Below are 5,403 nucleotides of genomic sequence, written 5' to 3' on the forward strand. Positions count from 1 at the left end.
AGCCTCCCTGATTGTGCGGAATACATATAAAACACGAAACTGGCAGGAAAAACCTGCAAAATGGATTTAAAGGAGAACTCCAGTCAGAGTCAGTCATCTGCAGCAATGCATGAAATGAATATTGCAAATCCCATCACATCAAACAAAGTAAATTAGAGGGGAGTCAGCATTGCTTTGATTTGCATTCAGCTGAATGGATGTTATGTTGTCTGGAACCTATAAAAAGAAGCACAGTAGCCTTACAGCTTTGTAGATTTTTTTTTTCTTCCCAAAACAGCCCATTCAAAAGCAAAAAAAAAAGCAGAGATGGGTCACAAGTTTTTCAATTTACATATTAGACTGTATTTTACCTGGGGTCCTCCTTTAAGCTGGCCATATATTGTCAAATTAGGCTGCACACCATGGGCTTGTACTCCAAATTTGACTATAAGAGCACATGGTGACATCTGAACAACGCAGATTTTGATGCCTAAGCAGAACTTTTGGATAATTCAGCAATGGAAATAGTTGCACAATGACCCATTATGTAAGATAAGGGCACAGTGCCACCATATTGTTTAGCAAACAAGTTCAGTATCATGGACAGTACTGATCAAGTATGGACAGTCACCTGTGCTCTACCCCCGTGTAATGCTTGGCAAATTGAGTCTAAAGCAACCTAAACTTCCTTTGCTATTGTAGGAGCAGTTTTAGCTCCACCGAACATATTTTAACAAAAAAAAAAAAGAAAAAAAGAAATGATGATTGGTAAAGCACAGATATTATCATTTTACATTTAGATACATTTTGGAATTGCATATTAAAAAGGGGGGAAAAAAAAGTCCTAACTTCTCGGTTTACTCTAAAATGGGCAATGTTAAAATCAATTGATGGAAAATAAAAGTGAATTGGACATGTTCCAGGTGCAACTTTCCCAGAGAAACTAAAGTCTGTGTTCCATACCCAAATCTATAGGAGACACAAGACATTCTAGTACAAAAGAGTCCACAATTTTTCTTAACTGTGCTTGTGACCATTTTCTGAAGAACGTTAGTGGATTTTCATCTAGTTTTGAAATGCACCAATGGTAAAATTTCATTTCTTTCTTCTAGAATACTTTTTCTCTGGGATGTGATGGCCATCTTGAATTCTGCCATTTATTTTGCAAGTAGGTTCATTTGAGCTGAAAATTTAAAATGCACAGTTGTGAACACCGAGTGATACAAAATGCAATACTAAGATTAGAGAATGTAGGGAGCCCCACCACTCCTGTGCACTGCAAAGAATAGCCAGTATCTTATAGTAAGAAACAAGTCAAAGAGCTTGTTGCCTCCCTATTAGTAACACTTTAGTTTTTCCCTTTCTGTGCACATCTACTCATCTAATATCAAGCTTCAAAAGTAACCACAGAGTCACAATGCAATATATATATATAATGTGTATATAATGTATGTGTAATATATATATATATATATATATTTTTTATCCTTTAACTATAGATCTTGATCTTTATTAAATGCCTATTACTGGTGAGTAAACAAAAGAATAAACCATTAATGGTTCGGGAAGGCTGTCAGCTGAACAAACAGTCTAAGCTAACAGAATACTGCGCACACAGCTAGAATTTTGGTGCAACCAAATACATGTGTTAGAAACAAACAAGATTAGGCTTAGAGTGAAACTATGAGAACAGAATATGAAGGCTGCAAGGCTGATTGTAATGTTAGTTGTCTGGATGTCTCACTAGCTTTAACACTTTCTCACCTGGAATAACTATGAAACATTCTAGTTGCATGTTTGTTCCGGGTGAGTGAGACTGAAAATAGTCAGACAGCCAGGCATCTATTTGTAGAAAGTCAGCATCCAAAAAGCTTTCCTTTAAGATTAAGTACACAGGCCCCTTTGCTTGTATGACCACCTCTTGAATACAAAAACTATACATACAGTAGCTTTTGAAAACCTATTTTATACCGGTGATGCTTCCTGTAAAAGAATAGCATTAGGAGCAATGATTTTCTTTCCCATTATTTACTAAAGCCAGAAAAACCATTGAGCTACATATTGGGACAACAAAAACTCTGCGCAAGACTGCCCCTGAGACCCAAATATTCCCCCTATGGGTTCTGCCATTGTGCAAAGCATTGAGAATGTAAAGCCGGGCTCTCAATCATAATTTTGCACATCCTCTGAGGTCACTGCTCTCTAAATACGTCAGCAACTAGTGATATGTTATGTCAACCTCCAGTCTATCTATGGAAAAAAAAGTCTAAATTAGCATATCCGTAACAGCCATGTTCTCTGCTAAAGCTGAATGTTTTGAAGAAAACAAATCTTTTATGAAGGTTCTGCTTAGTTCACATGGTTGAGCAATGAAAAGGTTTTACTATAAAAGGCAATAAATGAAAAGAAAAAAGAATTGCTGACGGTCAATGTGTGTTTCTGAAAAACGTATTTAAACTATAAAAAAAAATAAGTGTTTCTATATCAATATTTTAACCATTCATTTAGGATAAGCAGATAGCAAACACGGACATGTAAAAATAATGAATTATGAGAGGTACAGTAGTAAAGCAATAATATATTTTCCACTGTCTTGAAATAAACCTAAGAACTCACCTTGTGGGTCATTTTGGTCTCCTTTTTGATTGTCCATGTTCACATTTTCTGGATCTTCTAGAATTGAATGAGAAAAAAAAAGTGACCTCAACAGCTCCCCATCATATAATAATATCTTGTGACTAAGTTTCACTTTAAAATATGTTGAATAAAACATTCTAGTATAGTGTGGTCATTTGCCAAACCCAGGAAGGTATTCATTTCATCTGTGTTCCTGTAGAAGACTTTACAAGGCTTTGTGCCACAAACCATCTATGTATTTTTCCCATAGTAAAGCTGGTCATACACTTTACTTGAAACAGCGTGAATGGGGAAATCTCCCCGGTGGCTATTGTATTCTGAAAGCCAGCACCCACAACTGTGAGCATGCCCAGAGAGCGGCAGTCACTGTTCTTTCAAATGTTTTTCGGGCTGGTTCCTACACCGAAGAGACACTTTGTGGCATATGGTATAGGCACGTACCTGCTTGGCCTTTAAAGCAAAGCTTTTTCTTCTGGTAGGCGATGAAACTTGATACTGCGCCAACAGCAGCGACGCCCAAAGCGCTTAAAACACCAGCTATGACGCTCTGCTTTTCTGCACAAACAAAACATAGTACACAACGGTCAGGAAAAATAATTTTGAAAGGCAAATTTGACCACCGTGTTGACAGCCTGCGCCATCAGGTGAGCAAAATGTATTAACGTGTACATCACTTAAAAAAAAAAAAAGGGGATGATATTTGTACATCTCTGGAGTACATGCACATTTCCATTTTTTTTTTTCCTTTCAACATGCTGCATTCGACCTTCTTTCTTTGACGTGACAACACAGTCTGTGAAATTCATAGAGTGTGTCCTAGATATTCATTAGAGATCTGTCTTGTAGTGTGACAAATAGCGCAACGTGGTACAAATTAATGTATGTGCCGGTAAGGAGTGTCAAAGTAATTTAGGGTTCAGAGAAAACCTGTATAGGTATTAATTAACAACTCATAATTTGATAGAAAGTATTACTGCAGCACGGGAACAGACAAACATCAGAATGAGATTTCAGGCTGTTACGGTGTGCTTAGCTTTTATACAGAATATTTATACATGCAACAGGAAAGGATGGGGAGGGGTGGACAATGTGCAGGAGCCAGCTTTCATGTTGCAGAATGCTTTGAGCAAATGTGTTGCCTGCGTCAGTACTAAAAATGAAAATGATACACGTGTTGAATTTGGAGCAAGTCTTCCATATTGAATAGCAGAAGGAGTTGTGAAAAAGCAACCGCTCTGAGGTAAAACGACACTTGCAGATAGTCTGCAAGTGTCATTGAGTAATACAGTGCACCAATGTATTGTTACAGTGTAATTAATATTTCAGTCATATGCAGATCAAAGGTGTGACCTTTGATCTGCATATGACATCAGTTATACGTCATATGCAGATGGTCACAATGCAGAGAGTGTTCCAGAACTGTAGATATCAGCACATGCCCTCTAAATGGCGGTACCTGGGGCTGGCAGTCCTCTCCCCAAGAACGCTACTGCTCATCACAAACTCAGCACACTCTTGCACATAAAAGGGATGCTTTAAAAACTCAAATACTGATTTAATATTGGCAGATAAAAACATGAAGTAAAACTGCTGATGCATTTCTGCCCATATCCCAGGCCTCAGTATAGCTATGACTAAGGCCCAGGGTGTGGGCTGAAAAGTATCAGCAGTTTTTAACTTGCTTGCAGTTTTTATCTGCCAATATAAAATAAAGAACTGGAGATGTTAAAGGATCCCTTTTGTGTCCTAGAATGCGCAGAGTTTGAATGTCGAGGGTTGACTGATGCCCTGACTGAGCACCGAGGTCTCTTTGCTGTGTATTTGGACATGTGGGGGCAGAAGTGTTTCTATGCATGTGTGGATTTACTACTGCTCATCAGCCTGTAGTTTTCTTGTCCACTGGGGTAATAAACGTTTTATTTGTAAACGCTTATATACATAGGATATAACGGAAAAAAAAAAAAACACAGTACCTGGTCCTTGAACTTCATCTTCTCCTCCACCTGTCAAATACAAAAATAATAGTCATCTGCATGCGGTTTTGTTGTGCAAACATTCCTAATAATTATGCATACAGACCACAGACATGCAAAAAGAAACATGCATTACACAAAAGAAAGTTAATGTGATGAACTAGTAACAGACAAAACGTACAAGGAGAAGGACAGCAGAGGCAAGTCACCGACAATGAACTATGTTAACTTTTTTTTTTTTGTTGGATTCACATTTTTTTTTTAATTACATTAAAATGGAAGAGAGATTTTGGAAGAAAAAAAAAAAACATCACAACAACAACAACCAGAAGACAATAACCCATGAGATAAGAAAATGTCTAAAAAAAACATACCAGACGATGGCTGCAGGGCACGGCCTATCAAAATTTACAAGCAAGATATGTAGGATCAGTGGGATCCAATGACAATCCCTCCCTTCCCCGAGTAAACAAACAAAAAAATAATATTACGCATCTACTAATTAATTTACTTAAAAGGAGAACTATGGAGTAAGTGTTTTCCCCCATAGTTCTCTTAAGGGTCACGGGAGGACATATACCAACCTCCTCCTGTGTCCCAAAACTCAGATCGCGAGCTACAGCTCCCAGTATACCGAGGACCGCCGCAGACGGGACGGATCCCGACAATGCTGTCGAGATCCGCCCAGCTACGTGTATGACATCTGGCTCTGCCTATCTAGAGGCAGATCCAGCTGTACCCGCCCCCCTCCCTCGTCTGTTCCTCCAGTCGCACTGGAGGATCGGATCCGAGCAGGGGGGGGATCCCTGCAGGG

General features: G+C 38.6%; 1 long non-coding RNA gene across 1 annotated transcript; it reads right to left on the reverse strand.

Annotated features, from left to right (window-relative positions):
* Positions 1-834: 834 nt before the first annotated feature.
* LOC108799151 lies at positions 835-3,181 on the reverse strand. The gene is made up of 3 exons (XR_001942004.1): positions 3,058-3,181; positions 2,596-2,652; positions 835-1,162 (listed from the first exon to the last, which is right to left on the reverse strand). It is a non-coding gene; the product is annotated as an uncharacterized LOC108799151 (long non-coding RNA).
* Positions 3,182-5,403: the final 2,222 nt, after the last annotated feature.

The sequence above is a fragment of the Nanorana parkeri genome, unplaced genomic scaffold (assembly GCF_000935625.1).
Source record: "Nanorana parkeri isolate BGI_ZX_2015 unplaced genomic scaffold, ASM93562v1 scaffold1643, whole genome shotgun sequence".
Classification (NCBI taxonomy): Eukaryota; Metazoa; Chordata; class Amphibia; order Anura; family Dicroglossidae; genus Nanorana; species Nanorana parkeri.